The sequence below is a fragment of the Zonotrichia albicollis genome, chromosome 12 (genome assembly GCF_047830755.1).
Source record: "Zonotrichia albicollis isolate bZonAlb1 chromosome 12, bZonAlb1.hap1, whole genome shotgun sequence".
Lineage (NCBI taxonomy): Eukaryota > Metazoa > Chordata > Aves > Passeriformes > Passerellidae > Zonotrichia > Zonotrichia albicollis.
In genome coordinates this window covers 17543576-17562699 of record NC_133830.1, presented here as the reverse complement: position 1 = coordinate 17562699, position 19124 = coordinate 17543576, and the positions used below count along the sequence as shown (strand labels likewise).

At 44.7% G+C, this 19124-nt stretch overlaps 1 protein-coding gene across 14 annotated transcripts in view; it reads right to left on the bottom strand.

The window, feature by feature from the left end:
• Positions 1–19124, bottom strand: part of ATP2B2 (ATPase plasma membrane Ca2+ transporting 2) — a 404406-nt gene that overhangs the window by 233457 nt on the left and 151825 nt on the right. The window contains exon 1 of one of the 14 annotated variants that reach the window (XM_014271961.3): positions 3733–3956. The exons of 8 other annotated variants lie outside the window; for them this stretch is intronic. The gene's annotated coding sequence lies outside the window, so the exon portion shown is untranslated. Of the gene's footprint in view, positions 1–2093; positions 2347–2882; positions 3239–3328; positions 3487–3732; positions 3957–19124 lie in introns of those variants that run through there. 5 more of the 14 variants (XM_074550108.1, XM_074550111.1, XM_074550110.1 and 2 more) reach the window with 5 other exon arrangements.

Below are 19124 nucleotides of genomic sequence, written 5' to 3'. Positions count from 1 at the left end.
GCTCTGCCAGAGGGATGCTGCTCTGCCGGAGCGATCCCGGCACACACGCACGGAGGGATGCTGCTCTGCCAGAGGGATGGAGCTCTGCCGGAGCGATCCCGGCACACACGGAGGGATGGAGCTCTACCGGAGCGATCCCGGCACACACGCACGGAGAGATGCTGCTGAGACTCCATTCAGAGCGGAGTCATCGCTCCCTGCCGGCCTCAGCACAGGAATGATCCCACAGAGGGGCTGGCTGGAGCTTTAGCATCATGTTTGAATAGCTACATCAAACAAAAACACCTCTCCAATCCTTAGCTGTTGGGTTTCTTTAACCCCCTTTTTAATCCCTTTTTCAACCTCTTTTTTTTAACCCCTTTTTAAGTTAATGAAAATTAACTTAATATTGCCAGTTGAAAAGGGGGTTAAAATCAATTAATCTAAAATTAATCAGAAATTTGTGGTTTTAATCATGGTGGGGGGAGAGGCTGACGTTTGATCAGATCATATATAATAATCTGAACGGAATTAATCAGAGCGGTACTTGCTAAATTTCACATCCTTCATTGTGTCTCCTTGAAAACAGAATGGAAAAAAAAAAGCTGACAAAAGGCAGCTTGTTCTCCACAAGGTTTCCCAGTCAGGTTAATCAAATGAACCACTTTCTTCCCTTCAGAAGATGATTTTAGGTGCGAGCTGTAAAAGTATTTCCATTTCTCAAGGGAGGTGGGGTCCATTTGGAGAACCCCCACTGCTGGAGTCCTGCTGCAGTGCAATGGGCTCTCAGTGAGTGGGAGAGGGAGTTACAAGGTCAAGATGTCTACATTTATTCCAAAATGTTACAAGGAATTACTACCTACACAACCGGCATTTGACAATGTGAACTCCAGGATGAAAATGAAAAAAAAAAATTTTAAAAAGCAATAACACTTTTAACATTTTCATATGTTAGCAGGATGTAAGCTTGCAGTTGCTGTATTCAGACAGGAAGATTTATAAATATATATTGAGTAGGATTCAAAAAATGTTGCATCCCTAATCCAGCAGCACTGGGAAAGATAAGCTGTACATTTTAAATGCTGGGGGAAGACGAAAGGGGAAAAGAAAATCTTTCCAAGCTGTTTCCTGGATACATGGTATGAAATTTAAAAGGAAAAAAGCACTCACAAAAGTGACTTCACGACAGCTCTTAGAAGAACAGTATGATACCTAGTTCATCATTACCATGTCTTCTGCAACCTGGAATCCTGCTGGGAAGCATGAAACTCTTCCAAGCTGTTCCAGTATACATGCATGCAACCTTTTTATATATGCAGAAAGCATGAGGGATATCACACCGGTTTGGTTTGCAGCAGAGAAGAAAATTGACCTTTTCCATGAAAATGAATGTATATTTAGCATTGATGCGGGCCAAAATCAATTCTCTATAAAAATGAAGACAGGCACACAAAAAGGATGGAAAGGGGGGCAGACAGAGAAAAATAAATAAATAAAAGGGGAAAACCTTCATGCTGCATTGCTCTACACAACTTAGCTACGAGCCTTATTTTATTGCCTTATTCACAAACTTGCTCATTTTACCAGCACTACAGGGAAAATGTGAACCACCTCTTCACAGGTAGCAATTTGGATTAAAATGAGAGGAGCACGAACAAAGTAGAAGCTGTCTGTGATCAAAGACCTGCTGGATACCTGAGTCAAACAGTTATTCCAGAGCAAGGTACAAGAGCCAGTCATGCATATGGATGACCTCTCACAAATTAAATGCTAATCAGGAATGCATCTCAGCAGTAAGAAAAAAACATGTGGACGATCTGTAATCCCTTCTCTAAGCAAATACTAACAAAACCCCCCCGGTACCAATTTCATACCTCAAACATCTAACACCAGCCTCAGATCCCAATAAAAGCGCAGTTTTCCAATGTTGGACGTGCCAGCTCTCCTCCAGCCACCCCAACTTGTGTCACATCCCTGCAATCCTTCCCCAGCCCCACAACAGAGAGCAACCAGGAGGTCAAAGCCCAGAAACCCTGAGGAGCAGGGATGTGAAAGGAACCTTCAGGTTTCCCCTGAAGGCAGAGCCATTCCCTTGGAGCCCCTCCAGCACTCACCTTGCAGAAGGAGCAGGAGCAGCGGGCTAAGCATCCGCTGGTGGCTGCCTGGGAGCCCCGGGGCTGCCCACAGCCATGGCCCCGGCAGCCCTGGGGATGCTCAGGGAAGTGCCCCGGCTGCGATAGGACGAGCCCGAAGTGGGGACTGGGGAGGCTGGGGCAGAGCCCGGCTGCCGGCGGAGCGCAGGAGCTGCCAGCGCCGCAGGCGCGGATCGAACGCACAGAATCTCCCTTTACATAATCGGAAATGACTCCCGGAATCTCAGGGCTTCTCTTAAAGCGTTGGGTGCCTCGCCAACAGCCAAAAAAGCTTTTTCCACGCAGCGTTCATGGTGGGTTTAAACCTGATTCTTCTTTTGATTAAGTAGATAAATAAATAAATAACTAATGGAAGTCTATCTGTCAGAAGTCTTAATTAATATACCATACACCTCAGGAAAGCCTTTCCCCATCTTCCCACAGGAAGCACCATGCATGGTAAGAAGGAATTGCAGAAAATTCCCACTTTCTTCCCCATTATTTTCTAGTCCATCTCAATACAAAGGCAACGCTTGGGGGTTTTAACCTGCATGCCCTTTACTCTCAAACAAACGCACTGGAAAACTATAAACAGCTCTATAAAGGAACCCAGCTGAAGATTACAGATTTTTCTAACATGAAATAGCTTTGCCTATCACAAGAGAACATAAAAGTTAGAAAAATACTACAGTCAAAGTGTACTGCTCACATTTTAGTGAAATGTGAGCATCTGAAAGAAAAAAAAAAAAAAAAGGCACATCCGATTCTTACCAGCAATGATAAAAGCAAAATCCCATCCACGTGTTTTCCTCATCACTAAAGAACTGATTTAATCAAAATCAAGCCCATACGTTTCAAAAACAACAAGATCATGCTGAATTCTCAACCTACCGAAGCCCAGCAAACGCTTTCTGATGCAAGAGAGCCTTTTAGCTATGCAGTTTCTCTTTGACCTTACAGAATAATCTGCACGAGTCGCAGCATTACCTTTGCAGAGACTCCCAGGGCACGAACCAAAACCTAATGCATCACTCAGCCTCATTCCCCACACCATCTTCCCATCAGCTCGCGCCTTTCCCCGGCAGCAAAATGCCAAATAAACGAGCTCAGGAACGGAAAGGGGGAAATATGTATATATTTTTTATTATTATTATTATTATCATCACCACCACCACCACCATCACTATTGCTCCCGTGCTGTGGATGTCGCTACTTACTCGGCTAAGACATGCTCTCCCCAGCGCAGCGGCGGCAGCCTGCTGGCGGCTAGCGGGCGGAGGGCTCGGGGCTCGGCATGGGCGCGGGCAGGCGCGCAGCGGCCGCGGAGCCGCTCTGCAGACCGTACCACCGGCGCGGAGGGGAGGCAGCGCCCGCAGCAGCATCCCCGCACCGCGCCGCGCAGCGCCGCGGGGACACCGCCGCCGCGGCCGCACCGCCACCGCGGCCACGCGCGGAACCCACCGAAAAATATACAATCATCATTTAGAAAATAAAAAAAAATTAATAATATGGACTGAACCACCATGTTTGTTGTTTGCGATTTTTTTTTTTTTTTTAATGCTTCCCCCTGGGATAATGACAAAAACGGAAGATGGCAAGCGACCAGGAATATGCCACTTACTCAGAAACGGGAGAAACCTTCAAGGACAAGGGCTGTCAAGTCCTATCAGTGTCGCTGGAGGAGGAGAGGGGGGGATGGAGGGCTGTGGAGCGCATCCCCGGCGCCCCCCGAGCAGGCGCAGGATGCGGCGGGGCTGAGCCCGCAGTGCCCGGCGAGGCTCGGGCTGTGCCCGCCGATGACAGCCCGGCACGGCGGCGTGGCCGTGCTGCAAATTACTTCATAATCACCCTCTGCAAAGATCCGGCTCCTCGCTCGCCCTCCTCCTCCCCTGCTCTTTCTGTTTATGTAAGAACAATGGGGATTCTAAGGAAAATAGCAAAAAAAAAAAAAAAAAAAAAAGGCAGCCTTGCAGCGCTGTGGGGTTTGTGTTGTGTTTGTGTCCCTGCCATGCCTGCCAGAAATCCAAACCCGGACAGAAGGAACAGTGAAATATCCCCGTTTAATCTGATCTGGTCACATCAGCGTGTGCTGCAAAACCACACACACATGCCAGAGCAGCTCTCTGCCCTTCTCTTCCTCTTCCTCACAGCCCTGCACTTTGGGGAATAACTGCGTTTTATCTACAGCTTCTCACCCTCCATTCTGAGTTGTTATTATGTGTCTGCTATTTTGAATTATTAGCACATAGAGGATTCAGAAATTTAAAAGCCTTTTCCGATGGGGTACCGTGTTAAGGCAGTGCTAAACAAACCCAAACACCAAAAATAAGACAGAGACATCAGTCCTTTGAAAAGCAGAACATTTTCTGTGTAATAGTTTATTTTTTTCAAAGGAAACTGTGATCAGTACATGTACCATGTCCAAACTACAACTTCCAATTCCCTACCTCAAACCATTCAATCCTGAGAGTGACTGAACGCAAGAAAATACCTCTCTCTTTTTTTTTCTTTTTTTTTTTCCCTTTTTTTTTTTGGTGAAGAATGTGTAAAACAGCACAGATAAAAGTTGGGATGTGTTCTGTAGCATCCTAGGACAGCTCATGCCTGTGCCTTGGCCAGGGTGGGCAGGAGCACCTCCCTGAGCAATAATAGGAGTAGCTGTGCTGATGCTCTGTCATCCTGCCTTACTCGCTGCTCAGAATATCAATTCAGCCAGTTAAACCAAAAGTCTGCACTGCACCAAAATGGAAGCTATTTAAAAAAAAAAAAAAAAAAAGTGCTGGGATCATTGATCAGGAGTTTTATCTATGCTGATCAATTTTTTCTTAACGAAGTAAAATGTAAATCAGGGCTAGGATCAATGCAGAATTTTCTCATGTGAGACTGCCTTTATCATTAGGAAGCTACAGGCAATTACATGCATGCCAGGACACCAGATGCAGTGACTTTGGGTTATATTAAGCAGAGAGACGTGTCCCCTTTTCAGAACAAGTTTTCAGTACAAACTGCAGCTGTGAGGACTTTGCAGTGCAGCTCAAACTGAATCCCAGCACTGAACAAAGCAGTGCTCCAGTTAAATGTCTTGTGCTTAGGTCCCAGACCCATAAATGTTGGTGACCTCTACTGCTCTGTCAGGAAAGCAGGAAGATACTGAGACATCTGCAATTATCTGGCTACTGACATTCCTTTTTTTTTTTTTAATAGAAATTTTGAAGATAATTTGAAAAGCAATAGAAGGTTGATCGACACAGCACCAAAATATATTAAAGAATATTCTTTTTTTACTCTGTCTTTCCTGAAGGAAGAGAGGAATGGCTTAAAGAAATTCAGCACAGCATAAAAAGCTTGTTCCACACATTTGGCTGTTGCCAGTTTGAGGAGGGCTGCTCCCAAAGACTTTGTGTCATACTACAGGAACTTCAGGCCACAGGCAGGACCATGAGGTCTATATCAGAAAAAACTCTAATTCTTATTTTTAATTAACAGAATAGGCAAGGGAGTAAGAGGAGGAGAAAAATTACCCAAAAAAAGGTGTTCAAAAGGGAAAGAAAACCTTAGTTTGAACATTTCATTATCTACCAAATCCAAGCAACTTTGCACATGGACATTCTCAGTGCTCACTCACCACAGGCCTCCAAAGCCCCAGAGCACGTGGGGAGATGGACAAGGCAGGAAGATTTGGGGAGGTTTGTTTGGAGCCTGCTCACAGAGCTGTGTTGGTGCTACCTCCACCACAACTCTGCCATCCTGCAGCCAAGGCCAAGCTTCAATGCTGATCTCCATCCTGGAGGATGCAAATCCTGCAGTGGGAGCTGAGCTCCCCAGCCTTGGATCCATGCACACGCTGGAGTTTGCATCAAGGGGCTTGGAATAAAGAGTCAACCTCATGTTTGCCCCCATTTCAAGCTCCCAAGTGAAAACTCTTCAGAAATGGCCCAAAGGTGAGCCCCAGCAATGCTGAGACAGGGCCAGGAGTTCTCTCATTCCAGGGTGACATCTGCTTGCTGCCCTCAAAGTTACAAACCACAATCCCAGGGAATACCTGCTACCCTCCAACCAGACCTAAAAACAACAATTCCACCCCCTGAAATGGGTCAGCCAGTAAACAGCACCTCTAGTAACACTCTGAGCTCGGATTTTAAAGGGTTGGGGGGTTTATTATTATTATTTTCTGGACACAATATGAAAATATTAACATTTTCCAGCCTGGCTTCCAGCACATGCAGCTCAAAATGGCTGCAACGTTGGCTGATGTTTTTTTGAGATATTTCATCATCAAATTTAATAGCAAAGCCCTGCAAAGCAAGACACCATCCCAAATGAGGGTTTGTCAGCACATCTTCATGCCTATTAAAGCATCCAGCAGCATGTTATTTAGCTCTGACAGAAAAACAATTTAACACCTTAACTTGGGGGCAAGGAGCGGAAATGGAGCAGAAAAATGGAATGGAAAATAGAAATATGCTCTTTGGGAGTAAGTTTAAAAAACACAACAACCCTTACGGGGTATAGAAGGAATGAGACTTTAGCTGTTGAGCTTGAGCTGCAACTTGAAAAAATTGTTTCCCCAGTAAAACTTCAACTGACAATTTATATTCAGAGGCAAAAGAGCCTGCCTAATCTCTTTGGAGAAAATTTTAATTCTGTATGTGCTGGTGATAGACATCACAAGTGCATTTCAAGGTCTTTATGAGATAATTAATGACAGGAAACACAGGAACATAATTTTAATTCCTCTTTCAGGATCTTGGGGACCAAGACCTCCTTTCCAGTGAGGTTGTCCAATCAGAGGAACAGCACTGGAAATCAGCAGCAGATTTCTAATATTTTCCTAATCACAACCCAGATACTTAAACTAGAACAGCAGACTGGCAGCCTCTCATATTTTTAAACCTCATTTGCTACGTTTTTTGAAAACAAGAATTAAATCTGTTTTCAGATTCGGTGTCTCTCCAGTTTGGGAACACAGAGCAGTAATATTTCTGCAACGAAACAGCTTGTGCTCCCAAACTGTGCAAACATGTTGTTATCCTGGGAAGCAACACGACCTAATAAAAGGAGTGGAGGAGAGGGACCTCAGAACAGTCACATTCAAGGACTTGCCCTGCTGTTTCCTGACTGGGAGATGTTAGTAGGTCACTTGATCCCACTGTGCTTCAATTTCCCTAACTATAAAGTCAGTGTATTCCCGAGTTTAAATTACAGCTCTCTGGAGCTGGTTGCTTGGTTAACCCTTCCCTGCCCTTGGGGGAAGGTGTTGGGCACACCTGGCTGTGTTGGGGGAGGTTCTGGAGCTAATCCAGGCACAGGGTTTGGGTTGAGAGAGCTCCAGAACTCCCACCCAAGCCCAGCCATTCGCTGTGTGATTTAAACTTCAGAAGCTTGCTGTTGCCTTGAACTCTTTATTTTATCTGCCACATTTATTTTCCTGTACAAATTGCCACTTGCTCTGGCTGATAAATTATTGCAGCTCACTTCCTTGACCAGCAGCCCAACTTTCTCAATATCTGAAAGGAAAACTACCAGCCAGCCAGAACTGCAGTTCCCCCCTCACCTTCAATCTCCACCAGCTGATATCGACAAATATCCCCATTTTTCTTCTCTCACCATCCAAAAGCCATGCCCACAAAGAGCAGGTGCCTGCAAGGCTGGGCTGCCATTGCTGTCCCCTCCTTGACACAGGTTTAAAGCTCAGAAAACAACACCAGGATCACCCAAGCAGGAAGGGAAATCTTTAGGCTCTTGCAACAACAACAGAAAAAAAACTAAAAAATCGAGGAAGAAGCAATAATTAGCCTGAACTTCCCAGTAAATCTTAAGTAAACCTGGCTCACTGCCACAGCCTAAGCACAGAGAAACATCTTAGCAGCCTCCTCCAAAGGGATCTGCCCTGGCCAGAGTGAGGGCCTGCAACATCTGACACAGCTAAACCTGAACCCACTGCTCAAATCAGCTTCTCAACAGCCTAGGACAGGCCTAAGAGTACAAAACCTGTCTTATACCAGCACTCAACCCTCTTTCTGCTTACAGACAGAATCTGCCCTCTCACATGCACATTTGTCAACACTCAGAACAAATCTTAGACCAACCAATAGAGTGGCCTGGCAAGAGCTTGGTGAGCCACCTTGTGAGGGTGCCACAGCTTCTGGGACTGTGGATAGGCAGCAAAGGAATCCCTCCTTCATTCTGTGGGCATTTAAACCCCATAAACTGCCAGTTCCCAAAACAGAACTTGTGCCAACTGCCTTCCAGCATTAATCTGTTTACTTAACATAATTCAGTGGTACTGGCAGGGAGATTCCAGCCCTTTGTGGTTTCCACCACAGGAATTTCCTTCCCTGGGTTCTGGAAGGGAATTTTACTCTCCCCCTGCAGTTTCCTATCACTGGTCTTGATGGAGATTAGAAATGTAATCCAAAGTCAATTAAACCCAAATTATAGGATTGTACAATTTGTAGGGGTCATACCAGCTCATATCAAACTGCAGATTTCAGACAGCCTGACTCTGAAGAATGTTTGGAAATAGGGGTGAAACTGCACAAGTAGATGGCTTACATGGACTCATCCCTCTATTGCATCAAAACTATTCTCCCAAAAAAAAACAGAGTTTGGACTCAGAATTTTGGTTCAGTACCTTCTTCTGATATCACTGATGCTAAATACCACCACAATGTTCTAAAAGTTGTTTTTCCTTCTTATTTGCTAAATTTCTGTACAGGAAATTCTCTTCCATTTGGAAAGAATATCCTCAGCAGATGGGTTTGCAGGAGCACCCTTTGCCATGAAATTGTGCATGAGTGTGCTGTAGATGTGACCCTCAAGTACCCCCTTTACACAGCCAGGTCACACCATGACCCTGCACTGCACCTTGGAGAAGAAACCCACCATTGTTCTAATGAAACTGCTCAACCCTCCCAGCCATACCCCAGATTAGAGAGTAAGAAATAACAGCAGAGAATTCCATGACAAATATGGGCTGTTATTAATATTATTAAGGAAATGCATGCTCCTTTGAAAATTTAAAGCTTTCATTCTTCAATATATGGACTTTTCCTACATACCTGGATCTTCTGACAGGAAATCTCATTAACTGACACAGTAGCTCCCATTGTGGCATTTTTGTCAAATGGCTCAGAATGGGAGCCTGGACCAGCCTTATTTATTACTCTAATAAAGGCAAATTATTAACACAAAGGGAAAGAATGGTGGGACAAGGTTCAATCTCTCTCAACAACTTGAACAGGAGAACAGAATTTGAACAAACCATGAAAAAAAGGACTTTTGATATCTCAGCAAACAATCCAACTCCCATCCACATTTCCTAGCAATTAATCACCTGCAGGGATTGCCTCCTGTTGAGGAAAGGGTTTTCCCAATCTAATGAGATAAAAGGCTATGTTTAGCTTAGTGGGCAAAGCAATCTGACCCATTAAGCTTTGCTAAGCCCTGGGTATCTGTGCCCTGCTGATCATCCTGCCTGAGGAACGTGCACACACAGACAGCCCCAGGGGGCCAGAGACATTCCTGGGAATGCCAGGGCCACCCCAGAGCCACCTCCTCCAGAGACTGTCCCCACAGCCCAGAGGACCATCCTGGGAAGCTCAGGGCCTCTCCAGAGCCACCTCCTCCAGAGGGTGCCCCCAGAGCCCTTTCCTGGGAATCTCAGGGCCACCCCAGAGCCACCCCAGAGATACCTCCAAAGGGTGTCCCCACAGCCCAGGGCCCATCCTGGGAATCTCAGGGCCACCCCAAGGCCACTTCCAGAGGGTGTCCCCACAGCTCCATCCTGGGAATGTCAGGGCCACCTCCTCCAGAGGCTGTCCCCAGAGGCCAGAGCCCATTCTGGGAATCTCAGGGCCACCCCAAAGCCACTTCCAGAGGCTGTCCCCACAGCCCAGAGCCTCATCCTGGGAGTCTTTGGGCCACCCCAAAGCCACTTCCTCCGAGGGTGTCCCCACAGCCCTGAGCCCATCCTGGGAGTCTCAGGGCCATCCCAGAGCCACTTCCTCCAGAAGGTGTCCATCCCCACAGCCCATTCTGGGAATGTCAGGGCCACCTCTTTCAGAGGGTCTCCAGGCCCCATCCTGGGAATGTCAAGGCCACCTCTTTCAGAGGGTCTCCAGGCCCCATCCTGGGAATGTCACCCCAGAGCCATCTCCTCCAGAGGGTGTCCCCAGAGCCCAGCACCAGGGCCTCTCCTCACTGCAGGCCCCAAAGCCATGCAGATCTTGGTGCTCCTCTGGGTGGAAGGACGAGCTGGAGCTCACCCACCCTCCCATCACAGAAACCACTGAGAACCTCAGATGTCCTTCCCTGCGCCACAACCTCCAGCTTAGCAAAAGCTTTGTTTTCCCTTTGGGTTGCTGATGTCACCGGGGCTGGCAGTGCCACCCCAGTGTTTGTGGGAACACAGCCTGGTCCCAGGGCCTTGGGAGGGTTCACTGGTGCTGGCTGGAACATTCTGGTACAGCCCAAAATGTTTCACACCAGTGCTGCCCCTTCCCTGCATGGCAGCGTTTGACAGAATGGCTCCACTCCAGCCAAAACAAACAAAAAATGTGTGAGCTTCAGTAAGTCAGTTCTTTCCATCCCACTGGAACAGCTGGGAAAAACTCTCACAAAAGCCAATGCAAGGCTTCAAGCAAGCATAGAGTCAAACCTGGTCTGAAATTATCACAATGGATGTTTGTAGCTTTTAGGTATAAATATTCTTTTGTAAAGACTCAGAATTTGTATTCACAACTACATCTAGATTTGAAATAAATGTTCAAATTCTTCAGCAAACAATGAGCTTTACAATAAGAAAGCTTCAAGAATTATTGCTATAGAAAACTTACTCAGAGGTGGAAGGTATAATTTGCTCAAAAATACTTATTCACATTATTCAATATCAAACTAAATACAAGACCCAAATATTATTGCAATAAATATACTTGGTATAGGAAATAAAAATACACTCTAAATGAAAATTAGGTGGGTGTCAGGCTTGGCTTCCAGACTGAGCCATGTCCTGAAGATCCATGAGCTGTTCCTTAACCCCAGATGCAGCACTATAAATCAATAGTCATGAAAATTTTGCCAAAATATCAGAACTTTTTGAAGCAACTGAGCTTAGGACTTGCCAAAACATTATTGTAGAGTACAAGAGTCTGTCCAGCACAGAATAGTGAATACGTGAACAAAAATGTTATTGGAGAAAAAAATCCCACCAATATTTAGTCTAGAATAATCAACCATCCAAACAAAATTGGCTCATTTTATGGTATTTCCCTTAGCTAATTAACCCTTCAAACTCTCCATTATTTTAAAATTATCCTTCTGCAACAACACAGATTCCTCACTGAGAGGAAAGATTCCATTCCTTCAGCAAGCGTTTAAAATAAAGGAAAAACCCAAAGAAACAAAAACAAAAAACCACACCAAAACAACACAGAAGAACCCCCCACAAAACTCATTTAGTTTGGTCAGAAAGGAGTCAAGAAAGGATTTAGGGGCAAACAAGGCACAGTAATACCTCTCCTACCCCCCATAAAGGAGCCAGGAAATACAAGAACCAAATACCAAGCAGAAGGAACCAAAACCAGTCATTGTAGGCTTTGTAGAATCCCAGAATATCCTGGGAGGGACCCTCAAGGAGCACTGAACCCAACTCTTGGCCGTGGTTGGGTCACAGCCAGGTTTAACCTAGCAGAGAGCACAGCCTGGGAGGTTTGAATGATCTCCTAATTACATCCTGAGTGATTTATTGACTGCATTTTCACCTCCCTTTCTTCAGAGCCAGAAATGTTCTTTTCTGCACCAGCAACGATTCGTTTTAGGCGCTGAGAACAGGATGCAGCATTGTGCAGAGGAAATAGAAGTCTGGTTATTTATTTCACTGGGGGTCATTTGTCAGCTCCCATCCCAAGCCCAGCCAAATTCCCCTCCACAGGGAGCACCAGGAAGTGCTCCAGAACCAGCAGGCAAATTCCAGAGCCCAGAACTCAAGGTCTCATCCAGAACTCCTCCATCTGGATGACCAACATCATCATCATCTCCCTTTCCCAGGGCTAACTCACAGACATGATCTCTTAGCAAGGTTTTTGCTCCAAATAAATCTCTTGGATGTCTTAATGTCCAGTAATAAACCAGCAGATTATAGTGATAAAATCCCAACAGCCTCCTCCTTTTGGAGGCTGGCAGAAACCACCCCTCCTCCTCCTCACCTGACCAACCACACACATCCTGATCTCCATAAACAGAATTAATGGGTGAAAATAATTAAGGGGGGGGAAAAAAGTAATTTACTGGTGAATAAATACAAAAGCCTTGCTGGGAGGTTGAGAAAATAAATCTGCGAAGCTCGCTTAAATCACTCCAAAAAAGGGAAGATAAGAGGGAGACTTTGAAGCACTTGTAAACCAGTAAAAAGCCAGGAGAGCATCTTTTTTTTCCTCCTCTTTAAAGTGTTACAAGGTGGTTTATGCATGGGCTGATAATTTAATACCATTAAGAATTCATCTGCCATTACAGCACAGTAATTTTGAAAGTCTCCAGCACCATCAGATAAGCACAAATTCTACTTTAATCCACATTTCTTCTTGGAATTCCCATATTTAGAATGATTCCTTAATTTCTTTATACAAATAGCCATTTTTTCTCTAACACAGCACTGTCCTACAAAGATCAACTTCATAGCTCTGTTACATATCTTGGAGTTTTGCTCTCTAAATCAAACATTCCAGCTGTATATAAAAATACACAGCTTTTATTTTCAAAAGCCCAAGGAAAAAGATAATCAGTAATGCGTATACTTGTGTACATATGTAATATATACAGGGAAATTCCTAACCTTGAAGGGAACCATATTTCTTGAACACTGATGTCAGTGCTCAAAGATGTTTCTTGACCTTGAGGATAAAAATAAATTGTGCAGCCCTGCATCGTGTCCTCGGCTTAGTTCACTAAAGACATCTAAATGTTCCGTGCTCACATACCATAAAACAGTTAAACACAGATATTCCATATTAATTATATTTAATACTCCTAACTTCGATTTGTGGAGAGGAAAATTGGGTTTCCCAGGAGCTGCTGCAGCTTCCAAACATCCTCTAATTCACCAGCAGCAGAGATGCTCACACTGTTATATTTAGATAAAGTAGTGATGAGAACCCTCAGCACATTATCTGCAAAATTAAATCCCACTGAGGTTTTTTTCCCTCTTGCCATTTCATTAATTCCAGCTCAGGAGCAACAATGGAAGATCATAATATGTGGAAGAGATAAAATAATAAAATATATAATGAAACATCATTCGGAATTCTACGTTTCCTGCTTTTAAAATAATGGAATTTTCGGTAATTTCTGTGACTGGGAGAGAAGACTCACAGAGAAGCTTCCTGAAGCTGCTGAGATGATGTCTGCTAGCACTGATCTTCAAGTAATTAATTCTCTAAAAAAACATCTGAATGCCAAGCTCAACTATCCTTTACAAAAGCAATGGTTTCTCAAGGAAACACTTCAGAAAAGCTGTCAGCCTTTGATTTCCCATTTGACAGAAATCCTGGGCTCCCCCTTCAGGAATGATGCCCTGGTGCCCCCAGCAGTGGCACAGCCCAGGTGCCACCCGAGGTGTCCCCTGCTGGTGCTGCCTGGGGACTGTGGAGCTGTGCCAGAGCTGCCCAGATGTTCCTCCCCAGGCTCCTGATCCCACCCAGGGCTCTCAGCAGGGCCAGGGACAGCACCCTCAGCTCCCAGAGGGAACTCACTCACTGGGAAGGAAACTGAGTGTGCATCCCCTGGCCTGGCTGGGAAAACACTCACAGGGACTGGACGCAGCCACAGCTCAACTGGTAATTAATACATTAATTAACAGAGGTACAGAGCACTCCGGGTGTCCAAAGAAGTTGGTCACAAGAGAATAAGGTATCAATTTGTTGTCACAAAGACCCTTTCACAGCTAAACAAGTTCATACAAAACCCCAAAACAGCAATCCCACGGCACATCTTTGGCCAAGCCCTCACTGATGTCACCTGCAGTCCTGACACTGACACCAGCAGAGCCCTTCCCAGAGCCCAGGAGAGTTTCATTCCAAAAGAGTTTCATTCCAACAAAAAAAACCCTATAATTTGTTAGCAGGGGAGTTAAAAAGAACCATTTTCTTTGTCTATCCTCTAAAATAGTTGGGAAAGCATCTTTGGGATGCCTCTCCTTCCTCCCTGCAGGATTGTGATTTCTTTGGACGGCCTCCGGGTGTCAAAAAAAATTGGTCCCAAGAGAAAGAGGTAACCCTTGGTTGTCACAAAGACCCTTTCACAGCTAAACAAGTTCATACAAAACCCCAAAACAGCAATCCCACGGCACATCTTTGGCCAAGCCCTCACTGATGTCACCTGAAGTCCTGACACTGACACCAGCAGAGCCCTCCCCAGAGCCCAGGAGAGCTTCATTCCAACAAAAAAATGGTCACTTGTAAGCAGAGGAATTAAAAAGAACCATTTCCTTTGTCTGTCCTCTAAAATAGTTGGGAAAGCATCTTTGGGATGCCTCTTCTTCCTCCCTGCAGGATTACGAACAAATTCTGATGAAACAGAACTTTATTTTACATCATTTGCTTCCTCTCAGCCTAAACTAAGTTAAACATAATCACACAGAAATTAAGTCAATCACATTATTAAGAAAAGAAGAAGTTGATTTCTCTTAGAGGATAAAATTCTGGTGGGTGTAAAAGGAGGTACTTCTAAACCAGCTGAGGAAAGAAACTCAGTGAATGCCCTGGAAGTAAGGATGGCCAAGTTTTATGAAGGACCACCTAAAATCCTTCAATATTGTATTTAAGGAACCCACTGGAAAAGCATGAATTATACAAATCAAACATGACAGCATTTGAGAGTCTACACCAGGATATTTAATTTATACAAGTTTTGGATCCTGTGTTTCCTGGAAGGCAAAAACAATAATAAATGCTGAAATCACTGTCTGTAAAGAGCAAGATTACCTCACTTGTAAGAAAATCTGGCTTCTTTTCTTCTGGTTTATGAGAAAACCTAAACACATGGTTTATTTGGGCACCATGAATAGGGAAAGTGATTGCACTGGTGTTCCAGCAGTGAAAGACTCTGGGTGTGTTTGCAGAATCAGCACGAGAGCAGCAAGGCAGGGATTTCAATCTCGAGGAAGGGAATGTTTAACCACTACAAGGCAATAAACATTATTCTGGCACATTTTTCCATCCTTCACAGAACCAATCCAAGTAATTATTTTAAAACACCATTTCTGACTTGTGCATCCAATGAGAGCAACTAAAAAATTTGTTGTTGGACAGCAAAACCAGCATCCAGTTAAGCTAAAGTGATACAATTTTACAAAGATTTAGTGATAACCTTAAAGAACTCTGGAATTTTGGTTTTTTTTAAGAGCTTGAAACCTCAAGATTGAAAGCGACCTTAGAAATTTAATTTTCAAACCAATAGCCCATCTTTTATAAATATGGCACCCAATGAAATCAGGCCTCAATTTTAGTTTATACTGAGCAAATGGTGTGATATTGAGCACTGCTGTGGAGATGCTTTAACAGTGAGATCCAGATCCTTTATCCCTTCCTCTCTCACCCCAAACTTCAGCTGTAAATAACTGATCCCACATTTACAGGCTCCAATGTGATCCCTGTGGAGATCTCTCTCAGATCTCCTACACATGCCTTACATAAAGCCTTGCCTCTCCATCACCACACAATCAGCTCAAGCCCCACCAGACTCCAGAGATGTATATTTAGCTGGAAGAGAATGAGAGCTAGCACAGCTTATGCTCAGTTATATCATCCTGGAAAATCCTGGAGTGAGGAGCTGAGCAATTTCCCTGTGCTGAGCTCCACGCTGCCCCAGTTCTGTGATCAGTTCTCAAGGCACACACTCAAAAACCAAATATGAGACACTCAAAAGCCAAATTTTAGACATTCAAAAGCCAAATCTGAGACCTCCGCAGGCTTCTCCTCCCCTCTGGTGGCAGTGCCTGGCACCAAGGTCTGGCCCAGCACCTCCAAATTTCCAGCCCAGCTCCACTCCTGCTGCTCCAAGATATTTTCCGAGAATGCCACCTGGATTATAGTGCTTCCTCTCACCCAACTGAGCCATTAACTGAGGCTCTCCTGAGTTCTCAGCCTGCAGAACAACTGGGAATTCCTCCAGGAGGAGGGGTTCCCTCTGCCCAGCAGCTGCAATGGGGGGACAGGCGCTGCTGGTTCTGCAGGGTCCCCACTTGGGTTCCACAGACACTCTGTGGCTGCAGCGAGCTCAGCCAAACCCACAAACAAGCTGTGATGACAGAAGAGATTTCAAATAGAGGGTGACCATGCTGCAAGAGGATTAGCTCAGGGCTAGGAAGATCCAGGCTTAATTTCAACATCCATCTCAAATTCTCCCCGTAACCTTGACCAAGTGATTTAATTTCACCGTGTCCGCTTCCTAAATATATCCAGGATAGATCACCTCCCAAATGTGCAGTGAGGACAAACAGAAGATTGCTAAATACTCTGATAAACTCTCAGTATTGAGGGCCTTCCACAGGCAGATAAAATCTACTGGGCAAACACAAAGTAAATATTAAGTAGCCAGATCGCTGGGGAATTTATTGCACTCTATTACATTGCAGCAGAAATTCAGAGGAGTAAATTCAATATTCCATGTTTTACTGAACATAACACAGAGCTGAGGAGGACTAGAGACTTTTTCCTGGGAGTTCTTAAAAATCTTGAATACTTTCTCTTATTTTCATGGACTAAAGGTCTCCAAAAATATTCAGAGGACCTTTCTCCCAGTTTTTAACCTACATACATTCTGGTCAAAACTCAGAACACTGATTTATCAAGCATAAAAGTCAACACAAGACAGCTCTGAAGGAATCGCAGCCCCAGCTCTTCTGGGGAACCAGCTCCTGTTTTTCTGGCTTACTTTCCACACCTCATATTCTTTCCTCCTTGCATTAAAATTACACCTGTTAATTTAATTGTACTTCCAGATCTCTTCAGATATAAGACTGAATTCCTCCTTCCTCAGCCTTCAACTGGGATATCTTATGAAAAACCCAATCCAAACAACAAAAACCTGACAGTCTTCAGAACACATATATCATTTTTGTGTGAGGTGAATGTAAAACTTCTGTATTCACACCTGGAGCAGCTCCTCAAAGCCCCGCATACAGAATAATTTAGATTGGAAAAGACCTTCTGAATGCCATAAACCCCTCCAATATTTAGGGGTTTTTTGCTAATAGTGCTTCTTTCTGTCTTCTCTGAGCTCCTTAGTAATGAGCACACTCTGAAGAGTTTGTTTTATCCATGTTGAAATGGTTGAAATCTGGTTGAAATCTGAAAAACAGCAGCAATGCTGCCAGCCCTGCTTTCTGCAGGAAGAACTTCCAAACTTCCTTTCCTTATCCTTGAACACTGGCAGAGGGACCTCTCCCTCTGCAACTCCAGAACCTTTCCCTGTTTGCTCCACAAATCCCAAATCCCAAATCCCAGAGCAACTCCTGCATCCCTGCCCAAGGGCTCCCTGGCCTGGCTGGAGGAGCTGCCCATGACCAAGAAGTGGTGGCCTCCCTACCAGCAGGTCCAGCAGGATAAAGGGGGAAAATCCTTTATCAGGATCCTGCTGAGGAACAGCATCAAAGCAGACACAGCCACCAACTCACACTAGCACTGCCACAGCTGGAAAACCTCTTCTCCAAAAACATGAAATCCTCCCGAAAAAGTGAGTGGGGCAAATCCATTAAACATCCAGACATGGAAGCTCCATGGAAAAGGCTGAAATGCCATTGCCCAGACTGCTGCTGTCACTGTATTTCTCCACAGAATTTGAATTTGCAGGCTAAGGGACACAGCCTTTAATTTATTAGGATAAATTATCCAAACATAACATCTCACAATCCTGGCTGCAGGAGCCTGCTTAAAGCAGAAATAGACAAAAGCAGAGAATCTCAATCCCTGACAAAGAATTAAGGAATGCCAAAGTGTCCAAGAAGCAGCTGGACATGGAACTCAGGCCATGGTCTGGCTGACAAGGGGATGCTCAAGGTTTGGACTCCATGATCTTGGAGCTCTTTTCCAACCTTAATGCTCCTGTGATTCTAAACAGGAAGCAGAAACAAGGTGAAAGCTTTCAGAGCTGTGTCAGTGCAGACTCCAGCAGGAAGATCCAGGCTGAATGCTTAGAAAAAATAAGAGATTGGAAAGAAAATGCTCCTCCTCCTCCTCCTGCTCCCTGCACTTTCCCAACGTGGCAGCATGTCCTATTTCCCAAAAGCACATTCTATTGTCTCTCTCTCACCTCTGTAAACAGAGTTGAAATCAAAGAACGCTGCTATTCTTCCTGTTCTACAAAAGCAGGCATTACTGTTACAGGTGTGTTCTGCTTGGAATGGTTTTATTCACTTTTTCCCATTTTCTTTCTCATTCTGGGTATCTTCACTGCAAGCACAGGTAGTGTCCAAGGGAATATCAACTGTGGATCAAGAAATTGAATTTTTCCTCTTTTTTTTCTCTCATGCTTAAATTGCACTTGTCTCACGTCTACCTAAACCTCAGCCCTACCCAAAGCTCAACCCTACCCATTGTTTAGCCCTACCCAAAGCTGCCAGAGCTCCTGACGTCAGGTGGAATTAGGTCAGCACCAAGGCTCTGCTGAGGAGGAATCACATCCTGGATCTCATTTCTCTCCTTGAAGCACCAACCAAATCAGGGCATTATTTTCCAGCTCCCATCCTGGATGGCTGCCGTAATTTGGATTTTCTTCTCCTTAGCTGAGCAAGCGTGAGGGAGGAGGAGGAGGAGGAGGAGGAAAAGGTACTAATCTCTTTAGAAAGCAGCACTTGACACCCAGTGTGTAGGTGATAATGAGCACTTCTAGGGAGCTGACATAATACCCAGCATTTACAGGAGGGAAACTTTGCTGTGAGAAGAGCCAAGGTCCTCTGAAGAGATTAATTCATGATTTCTCTTCTCTCACACCGTAAAAAAAAAAAACCCAACACGATTA